The sequence below is a fragment of the Medicago sativa genome, chromosome 3, assembly GCF_051527215.1.
Source record: "Medicago sativa cultivar Bolivia chromosome 3, Bolivia_mono, whole genome shotgun sequence".
In the NCBI taxonomy this organism is placed as follows: Eukaryota; Viridiplantae; Streptophyta; class Magnoliopsida; order Fabales; family Fabaceae; genus Medicago; species Medicago sativa.
The window spans coordinates 3546341-3565865 of NC_140751.1; the positions used below are offsets into that span (position 1 = coordinate 3546341).

The 19525-nt window shown below is 30.8% G+C and overlaps 1 long non-coding RNA gene across 1 annotated transcript; it reads right to left on the reverse strand.

Moving 5' to 3' along the window:
* Positions 1-11113: 11113 nt before the first annotated feature.
* On the reverse strand, positions 11114-12046 carry LOC146934970 (uncharacterized). The gene is made up of 2 exons (XR_015033059.1): positions 11511-12046; positions 11114-11231 (listed from the first exon to the last, which is right to left on the reverse strand). It is a non-coding gene; the product is annotated as an uncharacterized LOC146934970 (long non-coding RNA).
* Positions 12047-19525: the final 7479 nt, after the last annotated feature.

Genomic DNA, 19525 nt, shown 5'->3' on the forward strand with positions numbered 1-19525 from the left:
CCCATCGAATTGCTTGTCCCTCAAACCGTTGAGGACAGTTGTCTTGATGTCGAAAGCTACAGGGTTAGCTGGTTGAAAAGTGTGGGTCAGTTGACCGCGATGAGTGGCTAACCCGTAGTCTCCTAGCTTAGGTCTCGGTGGTACAACTCCTTCTCCTTCCATAGTTGCAGATTTAGGAGAAGAGATTGTTTCAGATTCAGTTGAGAGTGGCTCCGGTATTTGTTCTCGAACACCCGGTGGAACGGACTGAGCTAACCTTTGCGATCGGACAGCTTTCCGAAGTGCTCTAGCAGTCCTTTCAATTTCCGGATCGTATTCTAGGTCGTCTGAGCTCTGTTTACCTCGCATAAACAGCAAAATACCTTAGTAGCACTGCACAACGCAAAGTAATCAAGTGAATATGAAAACAGAAAAGTAAATTGCAAAAACCCTAAATTATAACGTAATTGCCTTGTTGAAATAATTCAACAGTCCCCGGCAACGGCGCCAAAAACTTGATAGGCGTTTGGCAAGTGCACCAAATACTATCGAAGTAGTAAAAATATCGATCCCACGAGGACTGTGTTAATCTCAATTCAGCAATAAGGTTAATATTTAGGATGTGTAAAAGTTATTTTGTTTGCCACTAGGCAGTAGATTTGATTTGCGTAAAAAGTAAATAAACATAAAATAAAGATTTGGTTAGAAAATAAGAGAGAAAGATGAGATCAGATCCGTCGAATCCTCTAAGTTCCCCTAATTGGTCTACTGCACCTATTTGTTATGAATCCTTTTCTAATTTACGATGATTAACAAAATAGCCCTAATCAATCCCTTGAGTTAGGACCCTCTTCTTAAACTACAGCCCCTAATTCCTTAGGTGGTCTAATAATTCTTGAAGGTTTTACCGAACGTTAACCTATTATCACTAACAAACGATTATCTATTCCTAGACTAACCCTGTTTATTAGAACAATTCAATTAGGTATAAGTTGAAAGCCATGGTCAGTGGTCATTCATTCTCACGAAATCAAGTTATATGTGATCAAGATATAAAAAGCATTAAGAACAATTGAATTGAATAAACTAGAATTGAATTCATAAACAAAATAGAGTTTCACAGCAACATGTGTCAATTAGGGTTACAAAGATTCATCTCGGATCTAATCTCTAAGAGATTTAGCTACTCATAATCGAGTTTACAAATAGCATAATCAATGAAATAATTAAAACATACATGAATTGGTAAAAGGATGAAGAAATCGCCCTTCTAGCCGTCTCTGATGTCTCAAAATCGCACTTTGCTCTCCAAAATCGTAACCCCTGTTCTTCAGATTGAGTGCAGTATTTATAGAAGTCATGGGCCTGACCCGTCAAAATCGCGCCGCGCCATGTATATAGGCGTGCCGCGATTTCCCTCAAACAGGGAGGATGTAATTTTGCTTCAAAAATCGCAGCACGGCTTGAAATTGGCGTGGCGCGATTTCCTTCGAACAGACTTCAATATTTAAGCTTTTTGCACTCCAGAACAGTATAAATTGCATCAGAACTCTATCAAAATGTCACAATAAGTCCCTAATATTACGTAATGACAGGATGTCATCAGTTATATTTGTAAAAGCAAATATCTTAATACAACTATATAATACTTTTTTTTACAAAAAAGTATACAATATTACGAGTCATAATTTTTGTCAGAAAAAACTTTATAATTTATACTAAAGTTACTTTAAATTTATATTGATTTATATATTAAAAAACTTAAATATTCACTAACTTTAAATTTTTATGATACATTAAAAAAGTACTTCACACTTGCATCACAAAATTTTATGATACATTAAAAAAGTACTTCGCACTTGCACTCGACGCTAACAGTCCCTATTAAGATTAATGAGGCATTATCGCTTACGATGGAAAAGGATTGTCCTAGGGCAGACCTGGTGCGTGCTGTAAAGTTGATAATTTGGGATGAGGCTCCAATGATGCACCGATGATGTTTTGAGGCAGTTGACCGATCAATGCGTGATATCGTGTCCAAGAATGATCCCCTAAACGAGTTTATACCTTTTGGTGGAATGACACTAGTTTTAGGTGGTGATTTCAGGCAGATATTACCTGGTGTCCGAAAAGGAACGAGGCAGGATATTGTTGATGCCTCAATCAATTCATCAAAGATATGGGTTTATTGTAATGTGTTGAGGCTTACTGTTAATATGAGATTGTGTGCATATTCGGTACCTGCAGAGCAGGAAGAAATTGCTAATTTTGGCAAGTGGATACTCTCAATTGGAGATGGCAACGACGCTTCGGATGAGAATGGTGAAATGAAGGTAGAAATTCCTGAAGATTTGCTCATATCGGACACAACAAATCCGTTTATGTCACTTATAGACTTTGTGTATCCTAATTTGTATGATAACCTTGGTGACCCACTATTTTTCCAAGAAAGGGGAATACTCGCACCAACGCTTGATTCAATTGAGCATGTTAACGAATATATGATGTCACTGATTCCAGGTGAAGAGAAAGAGTATTTAAGCTCTGATTCTGTTTGTCGATCGGATGAAAATTCTGATGTCCAAAGCGAGTGGTTCACAACAAAATTTCTTAATGGTATTAAGAGCTCTGAAATTCCAAATCGCCAGTTGAAACTAAGGGTGGGATGTCCAGTTATGCTGATGAGAAACATCTATCAGGCCAATGGACTATGTAATGGTACGAGGCTGACAGTTACACATCTAGGGAAGAACACGATAGTTGCTACCGTAATTAAAGGAAAAAGTGCAGGTACCAGGGTATTCATTCCCAGGATGAATCTTACTCAGAGTGATCTAGGACTACCCTTCAAATTCAGGCGCATGCAATTTCCATTGACGCTTTGTTTTGCAATGACAATAAATAAAAGTCAGGGTCAATCTTTATCTCAAGTGGGAGTTTATCTTCTTAAGCCCGTGTTCACGCATGGATAACTCTATGTCGCTGTCTCTTGACTTACTTCTAGAAAAAGTCTGAAGCTGCTCATCTTGGATGAAGATAATAATGTTTGCAAGGAGACCACACATGTTGTGTATCGTGAAGTTTTTCGAAAAGTATGATCATTGGTTATGTTTTAGAATTGTTGTTGCTATAATTTAGAAAACTAAAGTTGTATATTGTTTGGAAGTCGTTTTATTTTTAATTTCTTTGTAAGGCGTACTGGTCATTACAGGACATGCAATTTCTATATAAGCAGATCATCCTGCCATTGACTTTTAATTGATGCACTTTTCAGGTATAACAATACGCGGAACCTTTTTTTTTACATCGTTGTTACCCTAAAATACAATATTTACATTAGACCATTGGTGTTGTAAAAAATAAAAGCAAATAACAATCGGCGTTTCTGTAGCCCAAACTATATTTATACACACCCGTAAAAAATTCAACGTTTGCATTCACATACTATGTGTATACATCTGACACTGACTATTATATTATATAAAAAAATTTAACGTTTGCTAAGTTTAAGAATGACTACATCTTAAACTACAAATAATTAGTATAAGTATAACTCCAAATACTTTAATCATTATGTACAATGTTTAGATATTTCAAAATATATACAAAATAAACGAAATTAAGATGATTTTTTTTCAATATCAAATTTAAATTATAACCACACTTATAACTTTAAGATAACATAATATAAAATCTATACATTGATAAAAAAGTTTTTTATTTCCCCGTGCTTGGCACGGGTCACTATACTAGTTCATAACACATTTACCTTCAATTCCTTAATGGTGATCATCATTTACCTTCAATTCCTTTTTCCTCTAAAAAAATAATTCGTTCAATTCCTTCAACATGATAAATGGATGATTTGCGTTTTTAATGCTTTGTTTAATGTTCAATAATCTGCTAGCATTTTTCTCTATATATAGTCGATCCATCTTACATCATTTTCACTTGCTTATTCATTTTGTACAATCTTATTACCTTTAAAAAAATTGCAATGGTATCATACACATGCTCCATTTCCGTTGTTTCTAAATATGAATCAACCATTAACGTTAGAAAAAAATTAATCAACAACATGTTTGACTTCTCTTGCTTGAAACGTAAATTTTATAACATCAAATAAAATGTATAATTAAATTAAATGAAGGATTAAATGATAATGAAAATTCATGAATGAGTTTGAATGAAAAATAACCGTTAAAATAAAGCTTATAAAAAAAATATCCAAATATGAACATTTACATTGGACAAATCCTTTTGCTTAGTAATATTTGATTTTTGGTACATTTTACTTAGTATTTTAATCTCAACAAGAGTGCACCAAATATCCTATTCAAATCTTCTTTCATTTTTAATTTCACTAACAATCACATTTGGATTGAATCCGTGTGAGATGCACCAAAATATAAAGTTTTTTTTTAGTTGTTTTTCTTTAAAAAATTGTAAACAAATAAAAAAAAAAGCTTCATTTTTTTCAATTAAATCTCTAGATTAAATTAGGAAAGTGTCTTAATGATTTTTTTTTTTAAAAACTCGGTATCCGACTCAATGATCGATTAATCCCGGTAACCACTCTCATATCCACTAGAGGGGGCCATTTAAAGGCAAAGCAAACTTTCCACACGCTAGCCTACTCAAATTTGCATAAGTGGATTCGAATTTGATACCTTGACATGATTGCATTTCAAGGTGTAAAGCATACATCACTGGTTCGACAAAATTGTTTAAAATGTTCTTGCTAAATTGTGCCTTGAAGACATAAGTTAAGAAGGTATAATCAAACAAATTAACTTTGTATTGAAAAATAAAATTTCGAACTTTCAAACTAAAAAAAATACACAACTTCCAAGATTTCATTTCTATGTTTAATTTCTTTATTTGTACTATAAGGACATCTCTATCCCTATCTCTATCTCTATTATATACAAATCTCTTCTTAAAAATCAATTGTACACATTGCATCTTCATATTCTAATGACCATTAAAATCTAATTCGCCCCCGTAAAAAATTTACACATGAGATTTATTTGACAAGGCAATGTGTCTATGTAAACATGCATTAATATTTTTTATTAGTTACCTTATTTATAAGCGGAAAGTTGTAAAAGTCATATAATGACAAAAAACTAATTGAATTTTTTTATCACTTATTAATCATGTTTTAAAGACAACCATCAAATTGTCTTCATTGTTTGATTTCTTAACCAATCAAATTTATATGCGGAAAGTTGTAAAAGTCTTATAATGACAAAAAAACTAACTGAATTTTTGATCACTTATTAATCATGTTTCAAAGGCAACCATCAAATTATCATCATTGTTTGATTTCTCAACCAATCAAATGAAGTCATGTACTCTTTGCCTTAATTTTCTACCAATTAGAGTAACTAAATCATCATAAGTTTCAATCATACACGTATTTGTTAACAAGTAAGTCAAATATATATATATATGGTACAACAAATACAACTGTTTTTCCGCTCAACTTTCAACTAGCATGTTGACGTGACATTTTTTCTTGAGCTTTAATTTTTATTTTTTTCGTTTCTCAAATCTAAAACATACCATTGATTTCATTACAAGGACCATTGAATTGCTTCTAAAATGGAAGGGCCATTGAATACAAGTATATGATATAACATAATGAGTATGTGTAACATCCCAATTTGTGTATTAAGAATTTAAAACTTTTTCAACTCAAATGGAGTTTTACTTTAAGATTGCAACTTAAAACTTCATATAAATAACTTTGAATAACTTTATTTATAAGAAAGATTTACAAAATATTTACATTTACATAAAAGACGCCTTTAAAAATACAGCGCGGATAATGAGACCTCAAACTAGACTCTACTGTGATCTGGCCTCTGATCATACTTTGAAAATTACTTATACCTGAAAAATAGAAAGAAACACGGGGTGAGAGTATGAGTATATGTCATTGAAAGGACCTTTGAATTGCTTCTAAATTTGAATTAATTCAAATTATTTCTGGTCAATTTGTTTTGATAAAAGAAAATAGATTCTAAAAATATGTCAGATTATATAGTTGATTTAATTATAATGCTATGAATAGTATCATTTTATTTTTCTACAAAAGAGGCAAGAATTTAATGAAATATCAATTGTCTAATTCAATGTATTTATTGGTTTTCTTTGATTGTGTTTTTCCAATGATGTTAAAGGTTCTTGGTACAAACTCGAATGATGAAGAAAAAAATTAATTTTGTTTTGAGAAAGAAAGAAAAATTAATCTAACAACTAATTACTAAAATTTGCCATTAAAAAAGTCTTTGTTTAATAGGATATCTTTTTTCTTAATTAAATATGATCAATAAAATCTTATGTCTTTCATTTTAAACAGTATTCTAGCCATTTTTTAAATTAAAAATAGAAAATAATTGATATTTTAAGGATCTTTTCTAACAAGTTTTCTTAAGATAAAAATTTATGGAGAAAAAACGTAAAAAAAAACTAGGAGACGTAAACCTAATATGATAAAAAAATTATAGGGACATAAATCGAATCCAAGAAAAGAGTTAACATGAACTAAGTTGTATAATCACAGTAGGTTAAGAACAACCACATTATTTGATACTACATCTTCGTCCAAATCCTTAAGACATCGAATCCAAGAAAAGAGCTAATTAACATGAACTAAGTTGTATAATCACAGTAGGTTAAGAACAACCACATTCAATATGGAACTTTAACTCACATATGATACATTAACATCACTCTATTTAGTGTGATTTAATGGATGAAGGTTTATGTTCATTTCTTTCATGAGAAAGGAGAAGTAAATTAGGAAATGAAATATGATAAAAAAAAAATTGAACATGAGAGAAATGATAATGGATATCTCCACAATCAAAACAATACATCATAGGGTTCAAAGCTATGAGAAAGCCTACAATGAGTTGGATCATTACATTTGTCTAGGAGAAATCCCACAAATGAGATTGACACCACGTCTTCGTTCAAAACCTTAAGACATCAGGTATATTGGACATCTCACTTATATGTTGCTCAATATTTGCTTTTGCGTCTAATGTAAAAGGTTGACTCACACATGTCACATTAACTTCTTCTCTCTAAGTGTGGGAATCTTGATGTCTATGATTTGACGAAATATCCAAATAAGGTTGAAGACACAACCTGTAAAAAGGTGGCACTTTTATAGAGGGACTTTTTTACTCATTTCTTTCATGAATGGAGCATAGGTAAAATAGAAAAAACAGATGAAAAAGAAATTTAAACATGAGAGAAATGATAAAGAAAAATAACGAGTTTTTGATAATTTATGGGTTTGTTGATGGAGTTAGAAATTATTGGGTAATTTTTCTACCTAATATTAGAATCATTAAGAAAATGTCACACAAATTTAAAATGTCTAATATAATAAACATGTATTTTGTCAACTCAGCATAACACATCCACATTTTTTCTTTTGCAGATCCTCCAAAGACCTAAAGTGAAGGAATTTAAAATATTGCTTTCACCAAAAAATAATTCCATGAAAGTGAATGACATCAGAAGTTTAAAATGTAATATAATTTTTTTTAACATAAATGACACCTAAAAATTAACAAAAACAAATCATCGTAATGTTCAGACTAAAAGAAATCACACAAATGAGATTGTCACCGCATTTTTATCCAAAATCTTTAGATGCATGTATATAAGTCATTTCACTTATATGTTATTCATCATCTACTCTTCCATCTATTGTAAAATTTTAACTCATGTTAAACACATTAACATCTCTCTCTCTCTCTCTCTCTCTCTCTCTCTCTCTCTCTCTCTCTCTCTCTCTCTCTCTCTCTCTCTCTCTCTCTCTCTCTCTCTCTCCCCCTCCCTCCCTCCCTCTCCAGTGTGCGACTCTGTGTCCGTGATTATGTGACATACTACATAGTCAAATAAGGTCACACGGAGGCACACCATGGTAAAAAAAAAGGTGAATTGATGTAATTTAATGGATTGGGGTTTATGTTCCTATCTTTCATGAGAATGGAGATAGAAAAATTAGAAAAGAAAGAAGATCATGAAAAATAAATTTGAGATTAAGAGATATGATAGTGCTAAAAAAATAAGAATTGTGTGTTTTGTCCATGAGGTTATAACAAATAGAGTGAGTTTATAGTAATGTTATTGGTTTGTTGAAGGAGTTTGAGATATTTGAGTAATTAATTTACCAAAAAATTAAACTCAATTAAAAATACGCCACAACATTTAAAAATGTCCAATAAACACATATTTTGTCAACTCAGCATAACACATCAACGTTTTTCAATCGTGTAATCCCAACGAAGACCAAAACTGAAGGAAGTTGAAATAATAGAGATTGATTATAAAATACTACACGAAAGCGAACAATATAAAAAACTTCAATTTAATATAAAAATTATACAAACAACGTTGAAAAAACTAACAAAATAATTCATCAAAATGTTTAGAGTTTCAAGGCCTCCTACAATGAGTTAGATCATCACAAAGCACACAACTGAGATTGACACCACGTCATCACCCAAAACCTTAAAGTATTATGTATATTGGACATCTCACTTATATGTTTTTCAAGATCTACTTGCATCTATTGTGGAACTTTAAGTCACAATTGGCACTTTAACATATCTCCCATAAGTGTGAGACTCTTGCGTATGAGTTCTGGTGACATAGCCAAATAAAGTCAACCAGAGACACAACATGGTAAAAAATGTGGGTTGATAGTGGTTTGATGGATATGGAGGTTTATGACCCTCTTTCATAAAAAAGAGAAAGAAAATTAAAAAAAGAAAGAATATAAAAAAGAAATTTAAAGATAATAGAAATGATAAGGGAAAAAAGTAGTGTGTGTTTTGTCCATTGAAGTGTTAGGAATAGAGCGAGTTACTGATAATTTCATGGGATAGTTGAAGGAGTTGAAGATTTATCAGTAATTATTTCACGCATGTAATTTTTTAACTTGACATAACACGTCTACATTTTTCTATTACCAGATTCCACCAAAGACCAAAAGTGAAGGTATTTAAAATAGTAGAAATTGGATAATTTTTTTTTCTTTCATGAAAGTGAACATCTAAAAACTTATATTTAATATAATAAAATTAAACTAATGACAACCAAAAACTAAAGAGGAATGCTAGCAACACTCTCTTTTGAGTACTCTCTTTAGCACTCACTCTTTTATTGGATGAAATAAATGTGTGTCCCACCACTTTATGTGGGTTCCATTTTCAAAGTGTAGGTCCTATATTGATTTCACCCAATAAAAGAGAGAGTGGTAGAGAGAGTGCTTAAAAGAGAGTGTTGCTAGCATCCCTCAAAACTAAAAAAATAGTGCATCATAGTGTTTGGAGTTTTGAGTGAGCTTATAATGGATTGATCATCACATTTGACCAAGAGAAACCCCAAAAATAAGATTGACACCACATCTTCACCAAAAACCTGAAAGACATTATGTATATTGGTCATCACACATTCATGTTTCTCAATATATGCTTTTGCTTTCAATGTAGAAGTTTAACTTACACATGACACATCAACATATCTCTATTATGTGTGAGACAATCCGTATTTCTGATCTGGTGAGAGAGCCAAATAAGATCAGAGGCATACCATGTTAAAAAATGTGGGTTGGTTGTGGTTTTATAGAGAAATGTCTATGTTCCTTTTTTTTTCTTGAGAAAGGAGAAAGTATATTAGAAAAAGAAAGAAGACGAAAAAGGAATTTGAACATGAGGGAAATGAAAAGGGAAACAAGTAAGGAGTGATTGTTTTTCTCTAAGAGTATAAAGTATATAACGAGTTACCGGTAATTCTATACATTTAATGAAGGAGATAAGAATTGATGTATAATGAACATGTATGTATTTTTTATCTCACCAGAACACATCTACATTTTACTATTGTAAGATCTTACCAAAGATCAAAAAGTGAATGAATCGGATATAACAAATGTTGAATAATTTTTTGACATGAAAACTAAAATTTAAGATAAAAAATTAAACAAAACGATATTAAAAAACTAACAAATAAAATTATCACAACGATGGAACTTTTGTGAGAGTCTAAATTGAGTTGTATGATCACATTAGGCTAAGAGCAATCACACGAGTGAGATTAACATCACACCTTCATCCAAAGTCTCAAGGCATTACGACATCGATCATATTAATTTATATGTTGCTCACATCTACTCTTTCATACAATGTGAAATTTTAACTTACACTTAACACATTAACATCTCTCCATTAAGTGTCAGACTCTCCGTGTTCGTGATCCACCACCTTGAACACTCCCGTTCCCCTACAACGTTGAACCAGGATATCATACCACAATTGGACTTTTTGGATGAGTCAACACTAATGTGGATCGACACATCGGAGAAAGGGCAACCACACAGCGAAAATGAGACTACAATTTCATCAAAAAATTTAAGGCTTAAGTATGAGTTTTTCACTCTGTTGATGTTCAACCTGCACTCTTTCATCTAATGTTGAACTTTAACCGACTTTTGCTACATCACAATATTATCTCCCTTAAGTTTGACGAAATTCTAGCCCGTGCTTGGCACGGGTGTCCATGCTAGTATAGTACTAACTGTCAAGTAAGTCTTTGTTTTCTTCTTTCATTTTGTGTGACATGCGGAATGGGAAGTTCCTTTTTTTTTTTCAATAGTGGAGGAAACTATTCAATTTCATAATTAATTAATTCTTTAATTCTTCAAAGATAATTGGAAAGTCAAGTTGTTAATTAATAGTGTAAATTTTTTTTAGATGTACAAATTCAAAGATATATAAATATATAGAAGATAGAGAGATAGATGTGTAACTTGGATCATATCCTTTAACCTTCTCTATATATTGTTTTTAGAGGCACTATTCTTTATTCATCTCAATTTTATCTATCTTTATCTTAATTACACATACACAATGTTTATCTCTATCATTATACTTGGAGTAATATGTTTATTATTATTTTTGTACGAAAAAATGGTAGACACTTGTCTTCACCTTTATAAAAAAATAGTATTATTTATAAATATACCCCTTATTTATATTATCAATTTGTATTAATTAATAGCCAAAAAATAAAGAGTAAAAAAGAGAAGAAAAACTATAACACCAAATTGAAGAGGAATCATCCAATAGTTTCATGGAGAAAGTGACGATAAACAACCATTTTTAATAAGCTTCTTCCTCACCATCAATGATGCAACAAAATAAAAAATAGAAGCATCATTTATCCTAATTCACAAAAAAAATCAAAAATCCACATACACATTAAGGAATAAAAAAATATATAAAAGAAAGTTCGAAAAATAGACTAATAAACATTTGAAGCTTAACTATTTGATCAATCTAAGAGTAACTTGACTCCCTATCAATTATCATATCATAGAAACCAGTTAATAATCAAGAGATAAGAGAAAAATTGTACTTACACTAATGAATAAATCGTCATATAATTAATACCAAGAAATATTGAAAAATGGATTCAAATCCAAATCTAACACCAAAACTCACTGGTTTCTAGCTTTCATCTTTTGCAGCGAATCAAGACTACTACCACCACATAGTATTATTAGAATTGTGAATATTGTTATTTCCTTTCATATTTGAAGCTCTATGTCTCCTCATGTAGCCACCTAAAACTTGTCCTATTGCAAACTCCAATCCACAAATAGAACACTCTTGTTTTAGACTTTGATAATCAAAAGATGAAGAGTAAAAGTGAGTGGAAAAACAACAATACAAAATTGAAGATAAACTATCCAATTGTTACTTGAAAGTGATGATGAACAAAACCCAAAATATGATGCACAAAATCACATATTTATACACAATGTTTTCAATGTAGAAACTAAAAATATTGAGATCATATTAGTGGTTGTATATATAATGAGTGAGTGTATGGTCATAATTAAAAAATGAGTTACGGAATAAAAAAAAAAGCAGTTCAAAGGTTGTGATAGAAATGAATCCATCCATCCATAATCCATAATAAACATGTAAAGAATGTGTGAAGGAGGTATAACGTAAAATGAAACAAAAAGCATACATCAAATTAAAAGTTAATTGTGCCTTGTATTACTTGACCTTGTGTATTCTTTTTAATTGTTGATATCAACTGCTGTATTAATTCATTGTTGGTTTGTTCATGATATGCTATTCATTCATTTCAATCATAATGTATTAATGGAAGCGATATTATAACACTAAAACAGCTACTGGTCAAGTGGTTAAAGTGCTTGGATAGAGGCTATGAGTTGCGAGTTCAACTCCCTGCAGAGACTCTTTTCAGAAAGATTTTTTAAACCTCTCAAAAAAGGCAGATTAGGTTTAGGTTTAGGGTTTCATAATGAGCATGCATTGGGAACCTTAGTATTATATATTAAGATATATAAGAAGATGTATGGGGTCTCAAAATAGGTCAGGGTCAGGGGTAATACAGTAAAAGTTAGCTTAGGTTTTAGGTTAAAATTAGGGCTAAAATAATCACCCGTGTTAACTTTTATATATAAGAAGATTGTATGGGGTCTCAAAATAGGTCAGGGGTAATACAGTAAAAGTTAGTTTATGTTTTAGGTTAAAATTAGGGCTTAAATAATCACCCGGGTTAACTTTTACTAGACCATCGACCCGTGCTCCGCACGGGTCCTACCTACTAAAATATGTACGAACTAGCATGGACACCTGTGCCAAGCACGGGCTAGAATGTCGTTATATTTGATGGAGGGAATATTGTGATGTATCAGGTGTTACTTAAAATTTTAGATGGAGTTTTGGTTGTATCATTATCACTTGTGTGGTTTCTCTTTATCCAAATTGTCGATCTACATCAACGTAGACTCCCACAAAAAGCCCAACGGTGGTATCACATCCGGGTTCGACGTTGTGGGGGATCGAGAGTTGTTCTTGGTGGTGGACTACAGACACAAAGATCCTAACACTTAATGGAGAGATGTTAATGTCTCAAGTGTGAGTTCAAATTCCGTATTGTATGCAAGAGTAGATGTGAGAAACATATAAGTGAAATGACTCATATACATAATGCCTTAAGACTTTGAAAGAAGATAGGATGTGAATCTCACTTCTGTGATTGATCTTAGCTTAATGTGATAATACAATCCATTGTAGGATCCTAGCCTAATGTGATGATTTGTTCCGTTATTTTTTGAGTGTCATTTGTTTAATTTTTCATCTTAAATTTTAGTTTTTGAATGTGATTAGCTTTCATGCATAAAAAAAAAAAACAACCTTTGTCATTTCAAGTTCCTTCACTTATGGTATTTCATGGGATCTTGCAATGGAAAAATGTATATGTATGATGAGTTGACAAAATACATATTCGTTAGACATTTTAAATAGATGTACATATTTTCAATAAATCTAATATCTTGGTAGCATAATTGCCCAGTAATATTCAACTTCTTCAACAAATCCATAAAATCACCAGCAATTCATTATGTTTCCTATGCTCTCATGAATAAAACGCACACTCCTTATTTTTTTTTTCTCTTTTCATTTCTATCAAGTTCAAATTCATTTTTAATCTTCTTTTCTTTTATAATTTGCTTTATCTCTTCTCATGAAAGAAAGAAACAAACACCCCTCTATGAAACTGCCGCCAACCCACTTTTTTTTACCATGTCGTGTCTCTGACCTTATGTGATATCTCACCAGATCACATACATAATAGTCTCACGCTTAAGGGAGAGATGTTTATGTTTCATATGTGAGTTAAACTTGTGTGCAATAATATACATTGAGTAACATATAAGCAAGAAGAACAATATACCTAATGTCTTAAGATTTTACGCAAAGATGTGATGTCCATATCACTTGTGGAGTTTCTCATAGTCAAATGTGATGGTCCAACCCATTGTAGACTCCCTCAGAACTCTAAACATTAAATTATTTTTTATTTTAGTTTTTGAATTTCATTTGTTTAACTTTTTATATCAAGTATAAGTTTTTGGATGTCATTTACTTTCATACAATTTTTTTATCCAATCAATATTATATCAAATACCTCCATATTTGGTCTTTGGGTGAACGAACATGCGAATGGAAAAATACAAATGTGTTATGCTGAATTGAAAAAGTACATGATTATTAAACATTTTATAAAGATGTGGCGTTTTTTTAACCGAGTCTATTTTTTGGTGAAATATTTACTCTTAAATTTCCAACACTTTTTAACTGACCCATAAAATTGTCAGTAACTCACTATATTTTCGATACTTCCATGGACAAAACACGCACTATTTTTTTCCCTTATCATTTCTTTCATGTTCAAATTTATTTTCATATTCTAATTTAATTTTATTGTTGCTAAATTTATTTCTCTGGTTTCATGAAAGATGGGAACACAAACTTCCCTCCGCAAAAACACCATTAATCCATTTTTTTTAACCATGTTGTGCCTTCGCCTAACCTTATTTGACTATCAACAAATTACAGACGCATTGAGTCTCACACTTTAGAGATATATGTTCATGTGTAAATTGTGACTTAAAGTTCCACATTATTGGATGCCAAATTAGACGTTGAGAAACATATAAGTAAGATGACCAATACACCTAATGCCTTAAGGTTTTGGATAATGATGTGATGTCAATCACAATTGTGTGGTTTCACTTAGCCTAATGTGATAGTCCAACCTACTGTAGACACCCTTAGAACTCTCAACATTACAATAAACGGTTTTGTTAGTTTTGGGATGCCAATTATTTAATTTTTATATCAAATTTATGTTTTTGGGTGTTGTTCACTTTCATGCAATATTTTTTAATCAATCTCTAAGATATTAAATTCCTTATCCTTTGATCTTTGGTGGAATTTAACCATAGATAAACACTTAAGTGTTATGCTGAGTTAACAAAATATGTGCTTAGTAAATTCTTTATATGTTGTTGCGTTTTTTTACCCGAATCTAACTTTTTGGTAAATTAGTTTTTTTAACGCAATCTAACTTTTTGGTAAATTAATTACACAAAAATCCTCAACTCCTTCAACAATTTCATAAAATCACTTGCAACTTACTTCGTTCTTTATAACCTCATGAACAAAATACACAATTCTTATTTTTTTTAACCTGTATCAGTTCTCTCAATCTCAAATTTATTTTTCATCTTCTAATTTCTTTGATCTCTTCTCATGAAATAAAGGAACAAAAACACACTTTTAGTAAATTACCATTAATCTACCTTTTTGATCATGTTGTACATCGGTTTGACCTTATTTGGCTATGTCACGTAATTACGGACAAAGAGAATGTCACACTTGAGGGAGATATGTTATCGTGTAAAATAAGAGTTAAAGTTCTACAATGAAAGGAATAGTAGATATTGAATAAGATATAAGTGAGATGACTCACAAACGTGTGCCTAAATAATTTGGGAGAAATTGTGGTGTCGATATCATTTGTCTAGTTTCTTTTAGCCTAATGCAAAGATACAACCCAATGTAGGTTACACTTGCAGTCCCGAAATTATGATGATTTGTTTTGTTAGCTTTTGAATGTCATTTGTTTAATTTTTTTATGTTAAATATTATATTTTGGAAGTCGTTCGCTTTCATGCAATTTTTATTTGTCAAGGCGATAACTTTTTTTTATTTAACCTCTATTATTTTAAGTTCCTTCACTTTTAGTCTTTAGTGGGATATGACAAAGGAAAAACGTTTATGTGTTATGCTGAGTTGAAAAATACATGTTTATTGTACATTTTAAATTGATGTGACATTTATAATGAGTCTAATATTTTTGGTAGAATAATTACTCAATAATATCCAACTCCTTCAACAAACTCATAAAACTACCCACAACTCACTCGTTTTCCTTGTCATTTCTTTCTAGTTCGAATAATTTTTCTAATTTAATTTCTCTCTTCTCATAAAATAAATGAGAAAAAAAAAACACATCTCTATGAAACCACCACCAAGCCACCTTTTTTACCATGTTGTGCCTCTGGCCTTATTTGACTATTTCATCATATCATAGACATAGAGAGTCTCACGTTTAAGGGAGAAATGCTAATTTGTCATGTGTGAGTAAAAATTCTATATTGCCAGCAAGATTTGATATTTATGAACATATAAATGAGATGAGTAATATACATATTGTCTTAAGGTTTTGGATGAAGATGTGGGGTTTCTCATTTTGAAACACAATACCTTGGTATATGTTCCTCATCAATATTATTGGACATCCAACTTTAAATCTTAATTTGTGGTTTGAAATATGCAACTGTTAATATCATTCAAGAACTCAATTGAATACCATTTGCTTTGTAGCTTTTTATTTTGGTCAGATTGACAAACCAAATCAAAGCTAATATTTTCCTTCTCGTTTTCTGGAAACAACGATAGAATAATATTGTTAAAGTACTCAAATGGGTCCAAAGTTTGAGCAAGTATCCCTCGCTCTTGATTTTTTTGGAGATCTATATATTTTCCAAATTATTTGGATAAACAATGTCAATAAGGGAACACAATGAATAAGCTTGATCTAACCCACTTGTTTTGGCCTGGGACTACTTTTAAGGTCTCGTGTTTGATTCTCTCTGCTGCCTTCATATCAATTTTAAGGTCTCGTATTTTCTTTTCAAATCCATGTATCAATGCTTCATTGATTTTCAATGGAATATTGAAGGATGAACCGGTTGTACGAACACCTGGAATTAACATGTAAGCTATGACCCTAGGAAAAAATGGTCAAATTGATAATAGATTAGAGCCTCGTAAGTATGTGGATAGCAGTTCAATTTCTGCCTCATGTGTATGGAAAATATTCGGCTGAGATGAGAGAACTCGTCTTATGTATCCCACAGGTTTTCCAACTAAGATTAGTCGCTGCTAAGCGGTGATGTAAGCTTTATACCAATTTCATGATAACTCGAAAAAATATCAAATATAAAATTAGTTACCAAACTTAATTGATACATTTAATTTGTATATCTAATAAACATTAAAAATCAATATTTATTATTATTAATAATAATAACAATAATATTTAAAAATTGATAATTTCAGCAAGCATTTATTTTGTATTATTTTCGACCAAAAATTTTCATCAATAAGTTAATCGATTGTTAGAGTATCCACAATGGACCTCTCCTTTTGGTTGCTTAAATGAGTCTCTATGTACATGTCACTTGCTCTTGTAATTAATACTTAATAAGATTTAATCTTTCAAACTCTAGGAGTATATATGTTACCAGAATAACTCAAGGACTTTCTCTTAGTTCGTTCCTTTTATTTTTCTTTTGGTTTTCTTTACTTTTTATTTTCTTGTTATTTACTTTTTTCTTGGTTTGGTGTTTGCCCCTCAGCTTTTTGCTTAGCTTTATTGAGAAGGTTTTGGTCCATCCCCCAACTCCTTTTGTTCTTGTTTCCTTTTATTTATGCATTTATAAAGTGATGCAACTGGTTCATAATTGAACCCCATTTAACTAAAAAAATAAAAAATCTCTCAAACTCAACACTTCAAAAAATATTAAATGGGTCTTAGTAATAAATAATTGTTGTGCATTTTATATTAAATGTGTAGTTTTTTAATAAATAATAGTTGTTTTCAATAAGAAGTTATTACTTTCAGTTGCTTTAACATATGCAATATTGCATCTAAAAACCCATAGGTCTAACCACTGTATATGTTCTACACCTAATTTTCTAGTTCTATCTAGTGGAGGTTCGGTTTAAAATTAAGATAAAAAAAATACACATTTGTTGGCTAGTGCCCCTTTTAAAATAGATATATTTTGATTAATGTGTATATACACTCTTTACAACTTTGTTTGTATGAGAGGTAGTACAATACTTATATTATTGAGTAAACGTGTTTTATTCAAAATATTGATTGTTATAATGATTTTTTTAAATTACCATTTACATGCTCTTCAAAGTCAAATGAGGTTTGGGTTTTATCATTTTTTAAAAGTGAAAACGAACCAAACTGAATCGATGGTGTACGGTTTGGTTCGACCAAAACTGCATTTAAATAAAAGAGGAATTCCCTCAAAATAAATAAAAGAGGAATTTTTTTTTCTTCAAATGTTTGTATTTATTTAATACTGAAAATAAAATATATGAAATTCCGTGAGAACACATAATTCAGAAATAAAGTTGCAATAAAAATTTAGATTTTTTTTTTAGCAAAATTCAGAAATAATCATAGTAATAAAATTCAGAAAAACTTTTGCAACGTAAGAATCTAGAATATGTCAAAAAAGAAACTTAAGAATCCAGAAGAGAAGCTGCAACAAAGAAAAATGAAACCCTAATTCAAAATTCTTATAATGTAACACTAATCCAAACAACACAAAGAAGAAAAATAAACAAAAGCCTTAAAAAGACTAAAATACACACTTATTACATATGATTCGTGGTATAAAATAAGTAAATGACAAATTACCAAAAAAACTAAAGTTTGGCCCTGACAATTAATATAGGATGCGCGACCTTGAACTGAATATATAGATAGGAAACTACTTTGTTCTCAATATTATAAAGGTCTCTGCAAAATAATGAACACATTGTAAACAAAACTGATAAAAGAAATTTCAATAATGTTGAGTTTCCTCCCAATTAGAAGAAACACAACCAAACTGGAAGGAATTAAAGTCGATTAAACTGAGATATACTTTAGTTATAAATCCGATAAGTTCTTTGTAAATTTGAGGAACATTGAGTAGCAATATGGTCATCCGCAAACAAATATATGGGAAAATAAATATGTTACATTAATAGCAAAAGAAATTTAATGAATAAGATCATATCGTTATATAATGAAAATAATGTCTCAAATGAAGCATTTTCAAAAATGATATATAGTAGACAATTATTTGAAACAAAATATAAATCATGAGAGAATTGGAACAAAATATAAATCATGAGAGAAGATTCAAGATCCCTTTCGTTTATGCCTTTCTTCAGCTTCAAAATCAATTTCTCAACAAATTATTTGATAACTAACATTCTCCCTCTTATTTTCTCCTGTACAGCTAAAAATCCAACTATTAGCAATAAAATCCTAAACCATGGTCACAAACCATGATGAAGGGGAACAATCTGATGCAATCAACAATAAAATTTGATGAAATTGTAGGAACTAAAGGTGTTCTTGATCTTCTTACCGTTCTCAAAACCATTTTTGAAAAATAGTAATAGTGATGAGAATAGGATGGGAGATAAAGATCTGAGCTATTTTATTTCCTTTTTGTGACAAAAAGAATCATTACCTTTCACTATTTTATTTTGGTTTTAATTTGATTTTAATAGGTGAGAAACAATTCAACGATAGTCTTGAATTAGACCAATTGTCAACATTCTTTTTTAGGACTGTTATAAGTGTTGAATAATTTGAATTTAATTTCATTAATTGGCAGTTGATAGTTTCTTGTTTTATTTTTTTATGGGCAGTTTCTTGTTTGATTTGATATCAGGCAATTAAATTTCTAGATATCATTTTGATCATAATAATAAATCGAATGATTTCTTAAAATAGAGGCAGTATATGGAAGTATGTGTTGAGACTG